Raw genomic sequence first — 21,109 nt, 5'->3', positions numbered from 1 at the left:
AGATAGGATCACCCACAATCCAGGAGCCTTCTTGGGACTGCGGCGTGGTGGAGCCTACGGAAACTGAAATCCAGATTTGTGAGGCACTGGAAACCTGCAGGGACACTATAAATCTACAGGGTAGAAACTGTACTACCTCAGATCCCCACGGCTAGATGGGAAGACACGCAAACAAAATGAAAAAAAAAAAAGGGGGGGAATAAAGCACTCCAAACAAACCAGGATGCTCTAATTACAGACTCCATTAACAAACCAGTAGAAGAAATGTAGAGAAGGAGTTCAGAATATACTTAGTAAAACTGCTTCACGACTTTAAGGAGGATATAAAGAATGAAATCAGAGCTATGTTTCAGGAGAAGGAAGATATCTTAAAGAAAGAGATAAGGATCCTGAGAAGAAATCTTTGAAATGAAGGAATCAATAAACCAAAATAAAAATTCAATGGAAAGTAGCCCAACGGAGGAGACCACTTGGAAGACAGAACTTCAGGCAATGAAGACAAAATATACAATTTTGAAAATAAAGGTGACCACACAGAGAAGATGATAAATTGTGTGATGTTCCCTCACCCAGACATAATGCCTGAACAGTAGCTGCTGAAGCCAATGCAGTGGAGCTACTGTGACTATTTCTGGGCTGATAAGAAAGACCCCCAAGGCAATGGCACCATGGCGGGGTTCGACCTGCTGCTCCAAAAGCAACTGAAGGGCAAACAAATGCAGAAAGAAATGTCTGAATTTGTCCAAGAGAGGATAAAGATTGAAGAAGAATATGCAAAGAACTTGGCTAAGCTCTCTCAGAACTCCTTGGCTACACAGGAGGAAGGCTCCCTGGGAGAAGCATGGGCTCAGGTGAAGAAGAGCCTGGCAGATGAAGCAGAAGTTCATCTCAAGTTCTCCACCAAGTTTCACAGGAGGTAGAGATGCCCCTAATGAATTTTTGTGAGAACTTCAAGGAAGACATGAAAAAGTGTGACCACCATATCACTGACCTCCGCAAGCAACTTGCCAGCTGCAATGCATTGGTGGAGAAGGCCTGGAAAACCCTCACAGAGCGGCAGAGAGACCTGGAGATGAAGACCCAGCAGCTGGAGATCAAGCTGAGCAAGAAAATGAAGGAGGACATCAAGAAGGCACGGAGGAAGTCCACAGGCTGGTGATGACCTCATGCGCTGTGTGGACCTCTACAACCAGGCCCAGTCCAAGCGGTTTGAAGAGATGGTGACCACCACTTTGGAGCTGGAGCGGCTGGAAGTGGAGAGGGTGGAGATGTTCCAGCAACATTTGTGCCAGTACACACAGCTGCAGCACAAGACGGACATGTTCAACCAAAGCACAGTTCAGCCTGTGGACCAACTGCTTCAAAAAGTGGACCCAGCCAAAGACAGAGAGCTGTGGGTCATAGAGCACAAAATGGGCAACATTCACCCTGTGGACATGGAGATCTAGACATGCCTGTGTGGCCCTGGGGGTCCTGCCCAGGAGAGGGGCTGGGTGTCCCATGGAGAGGAGATGGTTTCTCCGGCTGGGTGAAGCTGCCCTCCCACCACTCTCCTGTCCACTGAGGAGAGAGGAGAGAGCTGGAGATTCCAGAAGGGTGATCTGGATGGCCCAGCTGGGGGATCCCAAATATTCCCAGGCCAAGAATACATACCTGCAACCCTGCCCTTGTCTCCAAGACTGAAGCCCCCCAAGCCCCATGCCATGCTTGTTGCTCTGAGAACAAACAGAGCCTGGAACTTTGTGGTCCCTGCTGAGTTCCATAGGGGTGGCCGTCACACACTTGTGCCCTTGGGTGCCCAAAGGCCCATCCTCCAACTGGTCCCTTTATCTCCTTAGGGGCTTTGGAAGATCAGGGGAGGCCATCTCTGCCTCTAAGCCAATGTCAGGATCAGACTCATGAATAGAAGGCGCCATCAGCTCAGCCTGCACCTAGAATCCTTTACAGCCCTCTATTTTTCTCATCGTATTCTGGGAGCCCAAATCTAGCTTTTCTTGGCCACTTTTCATCCCCATAAGTCTTGGGAAGGCCTGTTTTCTGTCTTCCCAGACCAACCCTGCCTAGAAAGGTCAGGATGGAACTACCTCATTCGACAAATTAGCCCCAAGTTGGAGCATTGAATCATGGTTCATATCAGACCAGGCATCGTCTCTGAAGTCTCTGGAATTCCAATCCATCCATGCCTCAGCTGCTTTCTCAAGGCAGTCCCCACCCTGCCACCCCTGCCCAGTCTCACTAGAGGGAGCTTTCCAACATTCTCAGCCAGCAAGACTTCCTTCAATTCTGTGCATGTCCAAAGACTTTGAGGGATGGATACCAGCTCACCTAAGAAACCAGATGGGGTCTGTCTGCCATGGTGTCCTGTCCAACACTGGGCTACCTTGACCACCACTCTCCCAGGCTGCCCACCATGGGCTTAATGGGGCTGGGTCAGTCCCACATGAGAGATAGATTAGGACAAGTCCCTTTGTCATTCCCCATATGGCTCCATCTGCTTATGCATGAGGAGGTTTGGACTGCTGTCCCTTGTATGGGCACTGCAGACTTTCATGGCCATAGGAGTTCTTTGCTATCCAGGTGTGTTCCACACCTGGGCCTCCAGGTCCTCTGAACTTTCCAGAGCCCTATGCTAAGCCCTCCCTTGGTGCAGCACCTCCTTTCCCTCTGTCCTTCTTCCCTGGAGAAGCCAGGGTCACGTGTGATTCAGGAAGCTTTTCAACACTGCCACTGGGTTCAGCCCATCACTTCCTTTCTCTACTACTGCAAACATGATCACCATGTTAACCTAGAGAATCAGCCTGAGGGGACTGGGAGAAAAAATTGACATAGTGAGCAAGGAACAAATTCTAGCCAGAAACCCATGCTCTGAGGGTCCATCTTTCTTCATGTTTCCATCAGTGGCTTTGGATTGACCCTTCCATCTCCCATGGGGGCAGAATTCTATGAGCACGACTCACTGATCTTTCCCTCAGTTTTACATGCTAATAGTGGATAACATTAATCTTGAATCTCTCAGCATCTCTTCCATTAAATTGGAATTGCTTTCTCATACTTTATATTAGAAAGATGTCCAATATACTAAAGCAAAGCAAAAAAAAAAAAAAAAAAAAAAAAAAGAAGGTCAAAGGTGCACTATAAAATCATATGAGAAAAAAAACATATTCGCACCCAATAAAGATTTTTCAGGCACTTGCATTCAGAAACATTTTATAGCAGGCCATGTAGCCTATCTTGTAGAGTGCCTGTCATGCATGCTTGGGGCCCGGGTTCGAGTCCCCAGCACTGTGGGATTGCTGAAATAATGAACAGAAACATTTTATAAATAAACACTTAGTTTTGTCATTGGGGAAAATCAGCTTAATTTTTTGCAGCGATACTAACTGATTATTTATAAACTGTTTCTGAATGCAAGTACCTGAAAAAATCATTATTGAGTATGAATACAATTTTATAGTGCATCTTTGACCATTTGTGTTCATAGCATATATGTAAGCTTTTGAATGAATGGTTTTAAAAGAATGCAAGTGCATTCAGAAACATTTTTAAAAATAAGCACTTCATTTCACAGTTGGGGAAAATTAGCTTTATTTTTTAGAGTGAAATGAAGTGCTTATTTATAAAACATTTCTGAATGCAGGTGCCTAAAAAATCTTTATTAGGTGTGCATATGTTTTTTCTAATACAATTTTGATCATTATAGAATTGCATTAGAACTTTCTGATATTTATGTTAATAAGTTCATAGTCTTTGAACTGTTTTAGTCGTGTTTTGCTTTTTTAGTTTAAAAATTCTCTTGCATCAATAGGATATCCACACTGCAGATTTGTTCAGAACTATATCATATATGAGGAATGCATTTAAATGGACCATTTTATGGGGAAAATAATTTGAAGTTTTAAAATTATGATACCTATTTTATGCACAACTTCAAAAACATAGAATTTAAAGATAATTCCAGTGAGGCACAAATGTGTCCCTATTAAAACACTACCATGCAATATGACTAGCAAATAAGATACAACAGCAAACAGCAAAGTACACACTTTGGCAATCTCATACAAAAGGGGTCCTGTCAAAACATTCTTTCAGAAAATAAACACACTACCATAAAACAGAACAATAAAAAGAAAAGCTGAATTTTGACAACCCCACACAAATCATGGGATTTCATCTTCAAGGTCTTCAAACTGTTGCATTCGTTTTTAGCCTGGGTCTGGCACGTTGGAGTCACATTGGGCAGGCCGTGCGCCTCAGAATTCTCTTTAGGCTGACCACCCAGCTGCAAAGGACAAGCTCATGTGCTGTCCCCATCTGGAACTGATTTCTCCACCTCACTCAGGGGAGTATGAGCTGTGCCAGGAGGCACTGCTACTGAAGGTGAAATGGTCTCTCCTCAGTTCCCCTGACATTGCTGGTGGGGGTACGTCGTTTGTAAAATGTTGTCCAGTGCTGGAGCTACAGTGTTCTGGGTGCTCTGATGCCTCTCTTGTTGACCTGGCTGGCCTGATTTATTGGGCTGTGTGGCACTGCTGGAATGGTCACCACTGACGCTGATGCTCATTGTCACTTTTTCCTGGAGTGCACTAGGCACAATCACTGCAGTCTTGGCAGTTGTTTTGTTCACATTGTTTTCCCTGAGTTTTTGGTAGAGTTTGCTGATCAAAGCCATTAAATTAGGAACAAACAGTAGTAGGGCTATCTTTTCTATTAAGTCCTTCAAAGGCAGGATTTTTGCAAAACTTGTCTGCATGAACATTTCCCACATTTCTGCTGTTTCTCTCACTAGGAGGGCTTGCAAGAAGTAACCTATCTACAGGCAAACTTACAGGTCTAATCTTGATCCTTGGTTTATGCTTCTGCATATCGTTTGTTGCTCTATCCGATTTCAAAAAAGTGGCTTACTGGTTTTACAAATATTGTCCATCTTTTGGGATGATGATTCAAGTTCTCTGTTATCAATGAGACATGTATCACATTTTTCCAAATGATGTAGTTGATTCTAAATTTTTGCTTTCACTATCTGCAGTGTGGATATCTTCCTTTGAAGAAAAATATAGTGACTTCATGGAATGTTCTGTGTCTCTTTCTTCTGATGATAACGAGGTTTTGCAGGACAGCTTTGCTCAACCCGAGGGGTAACAACACCTACACTACTCAGAACATCTTGAGGCTGTAGGGACCCATGGAAGATCTTCTGTGAGTAAGTAATGAGGAACTCTACCAACAGTGCCTGATTGGAATATTCAGCAAGGGAGGAGATGGTGACAGGAGCCGTTGTGGGTCTTGTTCTAATGAGACTGGGTCCAAATATCACTCCCCAGTTTTTGGTGTTCATCTTGGTTTCTTCTGCATGATCTACTACCTGCTTAAGAAGTACAATGAGGTAATGAAGACTGTTAAAATTTGATGCTGGCAATTGTCTTAGAAGCTCCTTGCTTTTTAGAAGAATTCCGTTTATTTCTAGACACATATTTGGATATTTTTTTATCCTCAGGGTTATCCTTTTTGGTTTCTTGTTCTTCATTAACATGTTGGATCTCTTTTGCAAGGTCTATAAATTCCTTGTAGAATTAGAATAAAATAAGTAGTTCTGGGAGCTGTCGAAGGTATAATTTTAAGACGTCACAGATGTCATATGAATTAAATTTTGAAATGTCTACCAAGTGCATTCCATTCTCCAAAGCTTGACACAGTTTTTCAGTTTTTGTTTTGTTTCCACTAACACAATAAATTCCCTATAAACAAGGCTCTATTTTCAATCTCTGAAGCACATATTTTGAGTATAAAAGGAATGCCATCTGGCTCTTTTTTTTTGCAACGTGTGTAAATTCTGCTCCAAATAAGTGTATTTTTCCCAGAAGTTTCTGATGACCACAGATAATCACTAAGTTTTCCAAACATTTTTGATGACAAACAAGGAGACGCTCTTCACATTCAACACCTTGGAATACTACAATGCCTTCACAATCTCTGCATTTTGTGGGGAATCTCAATTGTCGGAACTGGTGAGTGATAGCTGCTTTGGATGTCAATATTTTCTAAAATTCTCCAAGGGAATTGGGTCCCACTTCTGGAGGGGAAGGTGGCTCTCTTTCATCTAAATCATCTGCAGAAGACATGGTTCCACTGGATGGAGTTTATGGAAGTTTTTGATGAATGTCTCCTAGATTTACACATTCTGAATCCAAAGATGTAGGTTCACTGCTCCTCCAGGCCTCTCAGTCACTAAACATCCCAAATGCCCCTGCTCTTATCAAAGAAGAACCTGTTAGGTCTGCACTATTAGAGCATCTGTCCTCTTCAATTTTATTACAAGTGTCAGGAGGGCACACAACATCCTCTATAGAGTCAGCAGGGCCAAATCTAGATGTCTGGGAACTATTTGTTAATGACTTATTTACATTTCCATCAACTTTTTCTTCTTCAGCTAAATTTGTAGCCTTCACAAATTCACTGTACTCTTGGCCTGGATCACAAAGGTTGGCATTATCAGAGAGAGACCGGGAACTCAATGCAAGGAAGGCCACCTGCAGGGGCTGCATCTGGAAGAGGTTAACTATTACAGCTTTAAGGGTAAGATCACACTGGAACCCAAGTGTCCTGAGTTGTGCTAAAATTTCTCTTTGGGTATTTTCTAGATCATTGCATCTTTCTTCAACATTTGTTTCACAAACTTTGTAGAGTTCATGGGCTGTTTCTACTTTTGAAGAGCTTTATCTTGTAGCCTTTGCTTTTTTTCCTAGTTTCTTGTTGAGATTTTTTGCTAATCTACCACTTGAGCACTGATGCTCCTCCTCTACAGAAAACATGGAAGATTTTGCTTTTTCATACTCATCTTGACGTTGCATGCATAACAATTTTGTCATTTTGAAAGCAGTTTCTGTTTCGAGCATTTTATTTTGTTCCTGTTTCCAAAGTCCCTTTATTTCTTTCCTTTGTTTCTCCATTTCATTTCTCCTCCCCAGTAGAAGCTGTATAAATTTGTTGGCTTGAAATTGGTTGTTGTAAAAGGTGACTATGTTTTATGTCATTGAGGAGAGCACTGGTAAATAGAGACTGTAGCGGAATAAACTCCTGTAGTCCAATGTTAGCTCTACTTGCCTCTTCCAGCTTTACAATCTTTCTGATGGACTCCAACCAAGTGAAGTTTTTGTTCAACCCATGACACTATGTTCTTTGTATATTTTGACCATATTTTAGCATATGTCAGTGTTTCTTTTTTTTTTTTTTTTTTTTTTTTTTTTTTTTGTGCTGGGGATTGAACCCAGGCCCCGTGCTTGCAAGGCAAGCACTCTACCAACTGAGCTATCTCCCCAGCCCTCAACAGTGTTTCTTACTAGCACACAGTCTAATTAGATAGGATAAAATTTTCCCTGTTTTCACTGGATGATTGGACTGAGTCCTCAGAAATGTTTGCAAAAGACTTCTTTGCCAGAGAAATAGGCAGTCCTAACAAGGAGTCATTGCCTACATCTCCCCTAAGGAAGTCTGTAAGGCTATTCCCAAAGGTAAATGACAAAGTTTCAATGGAAGAAAACACTTCTCAGAATTGATGTTTTTTGTTCTCTTCATTAACTTGTGTAAAATTCACACCTTTCGCTTTTGCACTAAACATTTCTGCATTCTGAAAACATGCACTAAACATTCTGAAGATGAGCAGCATTGAGGTTCTGATGCGTGCTCATCATACACTTGAAAACACTGAGAAGCTCTCCAAACGTATGTGAGGGCCTTCTTTAAAAGTCCGAAAGAATCGCTTCTCTCAAAATCGTACCACAAGGTAGAACTTCTAGATATCATTCGCCAACTCCTGGATGTAGTCCGGATCAAAACTGGAGTTGGACCTTATGGACTTCAGCACCATTTCCGAAGCTGTAACATCAGTAGAAAGTTGGCCTGGTGCCCAAACGCATTTTTCCTTCGACTTTTCCTGGTTGTGAGCAATCATTCTCAACTTTAAGATTCAGAAATACTAAAATCCGCAGCGTTGCCTCCCGCGTGCCGAGCACCCACGCCCGCCCAATGCTCAGGGCAACGCTGCGGTTGCCAAGCGCTGGAGCTCGCGGTCCCCTCCTCGACGCAGGGCCCGCGGACACCCAGCCCTGCAGCCACCACCACCGCCGTGCCAGCCGCGGACTCCACGCCCCCGCCGCCTAAAATCAGTTTTATATGTCACATGGTTTCTTTTAGAAGCACAGTCATAGAGCTTCTGAAGGGTGATTCTACTGCACTGTGTCAATGGAATAAAAGACTTTATTACTCTCATTAAGCCCTGTCGTCTCCCCCTCCCCTAATCCCCTTCGTAAAATAAAATATACATTACAGTCGTTACTTCATTTTAAGTTGACATTTGATTTGTAAGATTTACCGAGAAGAATATTTTATTAAATGATTTGAGTTACTTCAAAGAATTTTGGGGAGAACTAAGAGAAACAGACCTGCAAATAACCTTCCATAAAGAGACCTAAAACAAGGCTTTAAAACTGGTTCCATGAGGACAATGCTACCTAAGAAATGCATGAAATACAACTGGAAACTGTGCTACCTAGAAAGAAAGAGAGCTGCCTGTCACTCCCAGCAACAGCAAAATGTAATTCCCTGAATAAATATTTCCTCACATAGACTTCCTCCAAATTAAAGTCTGCTGTTGTATATCTAATGGCAGACCCCAAATTACATGCCAGCATCTTAAAGGAATATTGGGAAGAATCATTCTAGATTTGATCTTAGGAAACTTGGGCTCATAACTTGTGAAACCATCCAAGTACAGAGAAAACTATTTAAAGAGAGAGAATACTACAAAGTTTTTGCAAACACCCTTGTGCTTTGGTTTGAATGTGATTTATTCTCCCAAGGATTCATTCATGCGTTGAAGCTTGGTCCTCAGGGTGGTGATCTTAAGAGGTCTGGGCCCTTCAAGAGGTGGGCCTCCTTGGAGGTTGTTAGCTCTTTGGATGCACTGGTCTCAAATGGATTAACGAGCGAGTCATATCTTGTGGGACCCTGAATTAGTTCTACAGAGATGACTGTTACAAAATGAGCAAGACCTGCCTGCCAACCCGCCACCTCTGCTTTCTTGTCTTGCCATATGATCTTCCCCTTCACTCAGACGCTCACCGTTTGTGGAGACAGCCACCGTGACCTAGTCACCAGGGCAGGTACCATGTCCTTAATCCTCTGTGAGGTAAATAAACAAACCTCTTCATTATTAAATTCCCATCCTCAGGTCTTTTCTTATACTTAAAGAAAACAGACTAATACAAGTCATCAGTTTTGTTTTTAAATTGTCATCCGCTCATTTTATTTAACAGAGTTTATTCATTTTTCTCCCAGAAAGAATATAATTATATAAAAGTAGAAAAACATATTCATATTAATCATACACAAATATATTAATTTTAAATATAAAATTCATTAATTCTAGTGTATGTTATTCTGCAAATATGAATGGCTCAAATTTATTTTTTAAAAGAACATGGATTACCTTGAATTTAAAACAACTAATTTTACTACAATCAAACTAAACAAACTCTAACATGGGCTTTTTTTTCTTCTTTGTGGTTCTGGGGATTGAACCCAGGGCCTTGTGCATGCAAGGGAAGCACTCTACCAATTAAGCTATATCCCCAGCCCAAACATGGGCTTTTTAAGAGGAATAAACCTGAAGCTAAGTGACCTATAATAGTTGCACATAAAAGACTAGAAAGAAATAAGTTAAATCAAACACTAACAAAATAATAAAATCAGAGTAATAATATTTATACCAAAGTAGAATTCTAGAAAGAGAGTAACATCAAATGGAGAAGACAACTATTAAAAGTTACATGATTCCATTCTAAAATTATACTATGGCTGTTCTAAAAACTATGTTTCACAAAGAAAGTGGAACAGTCTTGATAACTCAGTCAATCTACTCAATTGTAGCTAAGCTTTAACATTTAGAAAGCAAAAACAATCAGAAATGCAAACAATGATGATCAAAACATTTTTAGAGAGGACTATGTGAAAGTATTATTTTTCATCCTTGGAAATTCACTAATAAAAGTAGCCACAAAATCAGCTTCTGAAAAATAAGTTTTAAAGCAAATAAATGAATAGAACTTATGGCCAAATTAGATGCCATGACTCTGAAAAAGATATTGAGAAGTTTCATACATGGGGATTGTCAGTAGAAGAATGCTCAGCCTAAATAATAATTACAGACATACAATTTGAAATAATAACAAAATATTTTTATGCATCTCAAGGGTATCAGTGGATAAATTACTAACATAGTATGCAAGAAAATGAAAAAATATGTACAGATTACTTGTGTGTGATACCAAAACAGTCTATCAGACGGGTTAAAGTTATCTATGAGATGGAATCTTAGGAAGCTGTGAAATATTACTGGCATAAAAAAATCATCAAAATATGTAATATTTACTTTATTGCAAAATACCAGAGGACAATCATTCACACTGTGTGAACAGAGAAAAGCATAGTAGCCCTCTTTTTATGTATTAAAAAAATAATAATCTGATTTATATACTTTTCTTCATGTATTTGAACTCCAAGAGGGCATTTCCCATTATTTAGATTTAAAAAAAAAACGTATTGTATTACTTTAGCTTTTACTATGACTTTTTGAGACCAGAAGTACATCTATTGATAATTTGATTTTTTTAAAATCTGAGACAGGCATGATAATTGCCAACCAGAAGCAATTTCAGCCAATTGTAGATGTAAGTGTGTCAACACAAGATACTAAAAACAGGCATGAGATCAGGGCCTTAATATTTTACCCATAAGTAGATTTTCATTCATTCATGACACGTTCTAATGTCTCCTGGCTTACAAATAGGGCGCATTTAAAATTTTACCAACTGCTTTTTTTTTTTCCAATAGGTAAACACTGTTTTCCATTGTCACTTACAATGACCTTTAGAAGCTTTCAAAGAACCAAGAACACGGAGATTCTTGTTTAGAAGAAAAGATAGGTTAGGAAAAAAGAACATTACGTCATCTATCAAAAATATTTTCATCTAGAAAACAGGGAGAGATTAGTTAATAGTGTCCATTAAAAAGATAAACACAATATTTTAACAAGCATTGTAGGGAAGAATCTTTTTAAATGCATTTTATTATATTCATCTCTGTGTCTAGTAGTCAAGCAAAACTCAAAATATATTTTTGGATTTGGTTTTAAGCTTTAGTTAAAGATGAGGCAAAGCATCTTTCCATATGTGTTCATAAATACTATCAAGTAACTCAAAACTTTTCTATGGACAAAGACTAAGACTTTGATCATGGGAGGTGCATTGTTCTTTATTACATGCCAAAATTGATTTAAATGCTCTAATATTTACATTTATTTTTTACAGTTTTTTTATTTGTTCTCATTTGTTGTACATGCCAGTAGAATGCATTTATACATTTTGGGAGATCATACATAAATGGAGTGTAATTTCTTAATTTTCTGATTATACATATTATAGGATCACATTGGTTATATAGTCATATATTTATATGAGATAATAACGTCTGTTTCACTCTACTGTCCTTCCTACCCCCAAAACCTTCCCCTCCCTTCACTCCCCTCTTCTTAAAATAAAGTAAATCTATTCTTCCCTACCCACAGCCCTTATTGTGAATTAGCATCTGCAAATCAGAGAAAACATTTGACCGTTGATTTTGGGGGTTTGGCTTATTTCACTTAGCATGATATCCTCTAACTCCATCCATTTGCCAGCAAATGCCATAATTTTATTTTTCTTTAAAGCTGAGTAATATTCCATTGTATGTGTGTATAAATATATATATCATTATATATCATGTATATATCATATATTGTATATATGTATATATCATATATCTTCACATATATCATATATCATATATATGTATACATCATATATCATATATATCATGTGTATACTATATATATGTGTGTGTATATATATAATATACACACAGCACATTTTCTTCATCCATTCATCGGTTGAAGGGCATCTAGGTTGGTTCCATATTTTAGCTATGGTGAATTGAGCTGCTGTAAACAATGATGTGGCTGCATCACTGAAGTATGTTGACCACAGCATAATATAATAAATTTCAAATGTGAATAATATTCACATTATATTATTATGTTTTAAATACTATATTATTATATTTTAAATATTTAAATGTGGTCAATAATAGACAGGTATTGTATGCAAATTCTTTCGTTGACCATCTTTTTAATATTACTTTTGAAATCTATTAAAAATAATTTGTTATGATATGTTTTAATTTTCTATTGGAATTTTTTAATGTTTGAAAAATCACCAAATTAATTTCTCAGAATCAAATCTAATTGTTTAATTGTTACCACTTATATATGATTTGCTGCATGAAGTAAACTGTTGCTAAATAATCTATTTAATGTCAAAATGTCTAATTAACAGTCATGAAAATATGGTTCCCATTGATCAAGTTCTTACTGACCCCTGTATTTCCCTATGGCCTGAACACTGTCCCCATTTGTACCGGTACATCTGGTGACTATCCATTTCTGCCAGTTTAGTTCTCATGTAATAACAACTGACTTTTCCCTTATCATCTGAGCTGCCAACCATTACATGTATTTCTAATTGCATACCTAAGTACAGTGTAATTTTCAAACTTTATACTTCTTCTTTTTTTTTTTATTGTAAACAAATGGGATACAAGTTGTTTCTCTGTTTGTACATGGAGTAAAGGCATACCATTTGTGTAATCATAAATTTACATAGGGTAATGTTGTTTGATTCATTCTGTTATTTTTTCCCTTCCCCCCACCCCTCCCACCCCTCTTTTCCCTCTATACAGTCCTTCCTTCCTCCATACTTGCCCCCCTCCCTAACCCTAACTCTAACCCTAACACTAACCCCTCCCACCCCCCATTATGTGTCATCATCCACTTATCAGTGAGATCATTCGTCCTTTGGTTTTTTGAGATTGGCTTATCTCACTCAGCATGATATTCTCTAATTTCATCCATTTGCCTGCAAATGCCATAATTTTATCATTCTTTATGGCTGAGTAATATTCCATTGTTATACTTCCTCTTTTGAGTCTGACATCTTCACAAAGTGTTTTGGTTTATTACTCATCACACACATTATCGCAAAGTGTTTGGTATAAAATTTTTTCATTTCAATGTTTGAGATTTTAACAACTTTTTTAAAATCATAACTTTATTATAATGTCTTAAATAATATTTGATATTTTGGAAAAGTTTATATGTAGGCCTATTTCATTTTAAAAAGAAAAATTTAATATATTTACCATAATGTGCTAAGCAACACAACAATAAAATCCTCACTGCATAAAGGAACTTTGGTAAGAATTATTATTATGTAAAATAAATACAGATGTTCACATATATGTAAAATAACCATAACTATTGATAAGTAGATGAAATACCATTAGTCCATCAGCTTTAATGATTATTAGTATGATTTTTTTCTTCTGGTTTTACATTTGCTTATTATTTTGCATATGCTTCAAATATGAACACGTCATAGAGTTTCCTGAAAGTCATCTAGCAACCTCACTTTCATATTAGAAATATTCCTGGAATCAATAATGCCTTAGGATATATTACTTTTGATGAGAACAGCAATATGAATTTAAAAAGAGAATAGAACAAATGAATTTATCAAAAGTACTTTCAGATATTTGCTCCATTGCATTTCAGTTACCCCTCTAGTTCTGAGTTCAGTTTGATAATAGAATTTCAGACTCCTCTTTATCTAATTATGTCCTTAGTTTAAAGCCCAGCAGTCACTGCACCTGGTTTCCTTCCTTACTGTCCATTCAACTATAGGCACTCACTTAAGACTGCTAACTTAACTTTTCTTTCTCCCACACTAATCAGAGGACAAGAATACAATGTTTCTAATTTTAGCCCTAAATTTCTGTGGTGCATTGAGGTTGTGGCTGAAAACACTGCAAAATGTAGTTTTCCAAGATACAAGATGAAATTAGAAACAAACCATTTAAATAAATATACTAATGGCAATTCCATGAGTGGTTTAAGGGGGATTATGGCGGTTTGACCAGATCCATATCAGAATACATGTTCCTTAGCCAGGTCATTAGTCGAAAAGAAACATCAATGTTGGTCAGGGTTTAGGGTCAGAGGAAAAGAAGCTGTATTTGACTGGTATGTACTGAAAGATTTGCTGAAGAGGTTGGAAAATGAAACCTGTGAAATGTGTGGTAACAAGGGAGGCTAAGAGGATTTGAGGATCCAGAGTCTTTCCAAGCAATGGGTTTGAGGACAACATCACAACCGCCATTTTGAACTATCAATACTATAGCTGGCCTGTCACCATGACCTCTGAGTCTGCTGTACCCTTTGAATCTGGAAGCTGGGTACTACTACCACCCTTTGGCCACCTCCTTAGGTGTTGGTCTGACCTTTCCCCAAGGTTATAATAATGTAAAAATTGTATTCTATAAGGAAGAAGCTAAAGCAGTTGAAGGAGGACTACTTAAAATATTTAACCTGAGAGGGTAGATGAAAGATGTTTTCAATATTTAAAAGTATACTAATTTCAAGCTATTTCAGATGATGGGAGAAAAAATTTAAAGGAAAAAAATTATTAAAAGACATGATTTCTTTTTACTAAAAAGAAGACCAAAATTGAAATGGGCAAGATGCTTGCTACTCAGAGTAATCACACAGGAATGAGATGGTTACACCCTGGGGATATCACAGAACAAATTACTCTTTGAGTGTGTGACTAGACCACATAACTGCCAAGAAGAACTCTAAGTCTTCATGCTCCTTTGATCTCTACCTTTGATTTTCATGTAAAATATTTAAAATAGTTTACATTGCTAATTGACCTTCAAGATGAAAGAAATTTTACCTTTGTATAAAAGAACTGAATTTTCCTCCAGCCTCTTGAGAATAATTATTTTTGTGTAATGTCAAACCATAATTATTTCTCAGTGCTTTTCTTACCAATCTATGGTGTTGACAGAGATATCTCAGGTTGATATGGTTATTGGCTTTTGGAATTTTGTATTTTAATTTTTCACTTGAATAGTTTCCTAGACTTTATAGAACATCTCATGAACATTTGTGTACGATTATTTCACTTTTTATTTTAAAATAATTCTAAACATATAGAAAAGTTTCAAATAATATAAATTCCTATTGATCTTTCACTCAACTTACCCCAAAGTTAATGTGAGAATATTTGCTTAATCATACTTTTCATTCCGTATTATTGTGTTATCTATGTATGCATTGGTGTTTGGGTGTTGTCAAAGAAAATTGGCACTGTTGAAATTACATAATCAAAGAAGTCTTAATTCAAGACTATTGCACTGAGAGAGAGAGAAAGTGGAGATTGAATTCAACTTCCTTGAGGAGAGTACTTTTAAATGCTGCAGTGAGCCAGTGGGATAGTATTAGAAAACATTATGGGGGAGGCTGGTCAACCTGATTAGGCCATCTGTTCACTAAAGCATGTTTAAGTTTGGATTCTGCCCTCCCACAGAGACTGGGGCATGGAGGAGTTATGCTTCTTGAGCTACATTTCAAAGAGATAGGTGCCTGGTCCTGAGAATGACTTTTCATGAATTGCAAAACCATCAAGAGCTAAATGATTTACATATCAAAGAAGCAAAAAAGAAATTGCAATTGTAAGTTTCTCAAGTTGGAGCTCTAAAAAAAGTGAATTCCTGGGTCAATACTCAGAAAGAAATCTGTCTAAAGTTGAGGTAAGTTGAGGGGGACTATAAGGCCATCTTGACCAGCTGTGCATATGTGGGTCATGATGATGGTACAAGCTATGGCACATAAGGTTCAAAATGGCAAATGTGCACACACACACACACACACACACACACACACACACACACACACACTATGTGAATGTCTGTGTATTTATGTGGTTTTTTTCTGACATGTTTGAGAAAATGCAGCTAACCTAAAGATATTTTACCTCTAAACACTCCAATATGTATTCATAAAACAATATTATTCTCTTACTTTCTTATAGATTCATTTTCTTTCATTGCAAAATGATAGCATAATCATTAGAAAATTATCTCATATGTTTTTCATAACAACCCTAGACTGAATAGTCACTATCAGGCTATCTTTTACAAATGAAAGAACACTGCACATTAGCAGCTGACCTCAACATTGGCTTGTAGAGATATTACATAGATTCTGTCAATTTTACAAAGTAACAATTCTGTAAGATTGACTACATTTTGATTTCTTCATATTAGAGTATGCTGAAGAGGACCTGACAATGGTTAGATGTTTTAAAATTCTTGTGAAGATTTGTGTTTTAGTAACCTCAAGAGTAGATATTTTCTATTAAGAGTTCTTGAGTTTTGGAATTCCCTACCACATCTGGCTGTGTCAGAAAACAGTAAGCTGAATTTAAATGCTTGTGGTGAGATCCATATGCTGTATTATACTTTTGCCAGGAAAGCAAGGCAGTCTCTTACATTATTAATGATTCTCTAGGCCCTAAAACACATTCTGTAAGCCACAAAAATAAATGAAATATTCATTAAAACCATTTAAACTATCAATATTTTATAAGTGAAGATGAAAGGAAAAATATGGCATGAATAGGTCATATTTAGATTGAGTTACCATGATAAAATTTTCCAAGGAAAACAATATTAGTTTTTGAAATTCCTCAAGGGCTCAGAGGATGTAATATTTTCTTTAAGTGCCAATAGGTGTATAGTTTGGCTAGTTACAAAAATGCACAGATATCACATGCACATTTTTATTTACAAAAAAATCAGTAAGGAATTTAAGGAAATTATTCTCTTTTTTCTTATTTTCAATAACTCTGCATTTGTAAACTTCCAAACATACATTACTGTACCTAATATGAATTTAAAAATAGTCTTATCATCATTTGTATATACAAATTATCTGAATTGTTGAGTAAGTATCTTTATTCAAAGTCTCTATTAGGTGTCAACAAACTTTTTCTATAAAGGCCAAAATAGTAAATAATTTAGGTTTTGAGAGTCATGTATGGTCTCACTCATATATCTTTACTTATTTATTTTTTTAAAAAACCTTATAAAAATATAAAAAGGATTTTTAGCTCAAGGGCCAAACCAAATCATGCCAGGCATCAGATTTGGCCCCTGACTTTAGCCTGTCTGCTGATCACTGGCCTAGGTTACATATTAAATACAGTTTCCAAAAAAAAAAAAAAAAAAAAAAAAAAAGCCTATATTAGACATAATTCCTTCTAATGAGGTTAGTAGTTCTTAAAATGTTGCCTCAAGGGTTGGTCGCAGTTGCGGAGCGAGCTGGCGGGTGAGTCAGGCTGCCTTCATCACAGAGGTAGCAGATGGGCACCCAAACCACCTGCCTTGTGGAGCTAGGCAGTGGGCAGCCAATCCGCCCAACCACCAGGCCAAAATCAGACGCCATCACTGAGCAACCCTGCCTGACCACCATGCTGAGGTCTGTCGCCATCCCGGAGCAAGCCAGCAGGCTAGCCAGCCCGCCTGCATCCCGGAGCTAGCCAGAGGCTTCTTTATAGGCTGGTGCAGGCATTTTGAATTACTTCTGAGGCCGTGGCCATCATCACTGGAAGGGCAGTTCCCTTCCTGAGACATCTACAGGAGGCCCTTTGACAAGATCCAGGAGCCAAGAAGAGCAGGTATTGAGAGACTCAGGACCAACTCAGAGCCACCAGGTGAGTCTCTCCCACTGGTCGGGCTCCCTGGATGGGGCAATAGTCCCAAAACACAGGGAACTTCGCAGAGTAGAGTGGCCCAGTGAGACTTCCCTGCTGGAGCCGAGAACCCAGTCAACCAGGAGCATTGCAGAGGAGGGTGGCACAGCTAGAGGTTTCGACCCAGAGTGAGGGTCCGAGGCCCGGGAGGTAGCTCCAGTCCCCAGGGAATGTAGCAGAGGAGGGCCACTCAGAGAGGGAGTCCCTCACAGGGACAGGCTCCCCAGATCAGGCGGTAGGTCAGGACCCCTGGGAACATCGGAGAGGAGAGCTTCCCAGTACAGGTGGTAGTTCTGGACCAAAGGGAACTTCTCAGAGGAGAGCTGCCCAGCAAAACTTCCCCACCGGGTGAGTCTTCCCCGCTGGGCGAGGCTTTCCCACACAGGCCCAGACCAGACGTGCCCCAGTCTGCAGTCTAATCCCCCTTTGGCTGACCATCAGTCAACAAGTGGAGGTGTCTCTGCCCACTGGCAGGGAATATACCCCACCTGAAGGCCACCACCCCTAGAGGGGCAGCTTCCTAGTGGACCACTGCATTATCAAGTTCCTCCAAGACTTCAGGCTACCGAAGACTAAGAGGTGAGTTATTGGAAATCTACAGACACAATATTAATCAATACAGAAAATCTGCAATTTTCCAGAGTTCCACTACTAGAGGGGTAGATACCTGAGCAATATGAGAAAACAAGGGAAGAAAATGTCCCAAACAAACCTAGACAGTATAGCAATAAAATCTAATGACAGCATGGCAGAAGAAATGTCAGAAAGGGAGTTCAGAATGTACATAATTAAAATGAACAGGGAAGCAAACGAGGCATGAAAGAGCAAGTGCACGCATTGAACGATGAGATGAAAGAGCAAATGCAGGCATTGAATGATCACACCAATTGACAGTTAAAAGAGCAAATACAGGAAGCAAAAGATCGTTTCAATAAAGAGTTAGAGATATTGAAAAAACAAACAAACAAATACTTGAAATGAAGGAAACAATAAATCAAATTAAAACTCCATAGAAAGCATAACCAATAGGATAGAACACCTGGAAGACAGAAACTCAGACATTGAAGACAAAATATTTGACCTTGAAAACAAAGTTGAACAAACAGAGAAGATGGTAAGAAACCATGAACAGAATCTACAAGAATTATGGGATATCATGAAAAGGCCAAATTTACGAATTATTAGGATTGAAGAAGGCTTAGAGAAACAAACCAAAAGAATGAACAATCTCTTCAATGAAATAATATCAGAAAATTTCCCAAATCTGAAGAATGAAATGGAAAACCAAGTACAAGAGGCTTATAGAACTCCAAATATACAAAATTACAACAGACCCACACCAAGGCACATTATTATGAAAATACCTAACATACAAAATAAAGACAGAATTTTAAAGGCTGTGAGAGAAAAGAATCAAATTACATTCAGAGGGAAACCAATACGGATATCAGCATATTTTTCAATCCAGACACTGAAAGCTAGAAGGACTTGGAACAACATTTTTCAAGCCCTGAAAGAAAATGGATGCCAACCAAGAATCTTATACCCAGCAAAACCTACCTTCAGATTTGATGACGAAATAAAATCCTTCCATGATAAACAAAAGCTAAAAGAATTTACAAAAAGAAAGCAAGCATTACAGAACATTCTCAGCAAAATATTCCATGAGGAAGAGATGAAAAACAATGATATAAATTAGCAAAGGGAGGAACTACCCTAAAGGAATAGCCAAATAAAGGAGAAACCAAATCATGTCAAAAAAAAAAAAAATGAGCCAAATGACTGGGAATACAAATCATATCTCAATAATAACCCTGAATAATGACCTGAACTCATCAATAAAAAGACATAGACTGGCAGATTGGATTAAAAAGAAAGATCCAACAATTTGCTGCCTGCAAGAGACTCATCTCATAGAAAGAGATACACACAGACTAAAGGTGAAAGGATGGGGAAAAACATACCATGCACAAGGACACAGCAAAAAAGCCGGAGAATCCATCCTCGTATCAGATAATGTGGACTTCAAGCCAAAGGTAGTCAGAAGGGATAAAGAAGGACATTTTATATTGCTTAAGGGAAGCATAAATCAGCAAGACATAACAATCATAAATATCTATGCCCCATACAGTGGTTCATCCATATACGTCAAACAAATCCTTCTCAATGCCAGAAATCAAATAGACCACAACACAATAATACTAGGTGATTTTAACACACCTCTCTCACCACTGGACAGATCCTCTAAACAAAAATTGAACAAAGAAACCACAGATCTCAATAACACAATCAATAATTTAGACTTAATGGACATTTATAGAATATACCATCCAACCAAGAGCGAATACACTTTCTTCTCAGCAGCACATGGATCCTTCTCTAAAATAGACAAGAATTTATGCCACAAAGCTAATGTTAGCAAGTACAAGAAGATAGAGATACTACCTTGTATTCTATCAGATCATAATGGATTGAAATTAGAAATTAATGACAGAATAAAAAACAGAAACTCCTCCAACACCTGGAGATTAAATAATACACTATTGTAAGATGAATGGATAACAGAAGACATCAGGAAGGAAATTTAAAAATTCTTAGAGGTAAATGAGAACAAAGAAACATCATATCAAAATCTCTGGGACACTATGAAAGCAGTACTTAGAGGAAAATTTATTTCATGGAGCGCATTCAATAAAAGAAGAAAAAAATCAACAAATAAACGACCTAACACTACAGCTCAAAGCCCTAGAAAAAGAAGAACAGAGCAACACCACATAGTTAAAATAGACAGGAAATAGTTAAAATCAGAGCTGAAATCAATGAAATTGAAACAATAGAAAAAAATCAACAAAAATAGTTGGTTCTTTGAAAAAATAAACAAAATTGATAAACCCTTAGCTACACTAACAAAGAGAAGGAGAGAGAAAACCCAAATTACTAAAATTCAGAATGAACAAGGAAGTATCACAACAGACACAATTGAAATACAAAACATAATTAGAAGCTATTTTGAAAATCTATACTCCAACAAAATGGAAAATCTCGAAGACATCAACAGGTTTCTAGAGACATATGAATTACCTAAACTGAACCAGGAGGACATACACAATTTAAATAGATCAATTTCAAGTAATGAAATAGAAGAGGTCATCAAAAGCCTACCAACAAAGAAAAGTCCGGGACCAGATGGGTTCTCAGCTGAGTTCTACAAAACCTTTAAAGAAGAGTTCATTCCAATACTTCTCAAAGTATTCCACAAAATAGAAGAGAAGGGAACCCTCCCAAACTCATTCTATGAAGCCAATATCACCCTGATATCTAAATCAGACAGAGACACATCGAGGAAAGAAAATTCCAGACCAATATCC

At 38.0% G+C, this 21,109-nt stretch overlaps 2 pseudogenes across 2 annotated transcripts; one reads left to right on the top strand and one right to left on the bottom strand.

Moving 5' to 3' along the window:
* The first annotated feature begins 542 nt into the window (after positions 1-542).
* LOC306664780 (growth arrest-specific protein 7-like) lies at positions 543-2,563 on the top strand (annotated as a pseudogene). Its single transcript has one exon. The product of its transcript is annotated as a growth arrest-specific protein 7-like (transcript).
* A 2,424-nt stretch (positions 2,564-4,987) lies between these two features.
* Positions 4,988-17,479, bottom strand: LOC306664777 (rho GTPase-activating protein 29-like; annotated as a pseudogene). The gene is made up of 4 exons: positions 17,341-17,479; positions 7,974-8,153; positions 6,266-7,215; positions 4,988-6,163 (listed from the first exon to the last, which is right to left on the bottom strand). The product of its transcript is annotated as a rho GTPase-activating protein 29-like (transcript).
* Between the last annotated feature and the right edge of the window lie 3,630 nt (positions 17,480-21,109).

This window comes from Sciurus vulgaris (genome assembly GCF_902686455.1).
Source record: "Sciurus vulgaris genome assembly, chromosome: 1".
NCBI lineage: Eukaryota > Metazoa > Chordata > Mammalia > Rodentia > Sciuridae > Sciurus > Sciurus vulgaris.
The sequence above is the reverse complement of the archived record's forward strand: the minus strand, read 5'-3'. Positions and strand labels throughout refer to the sequence as shown.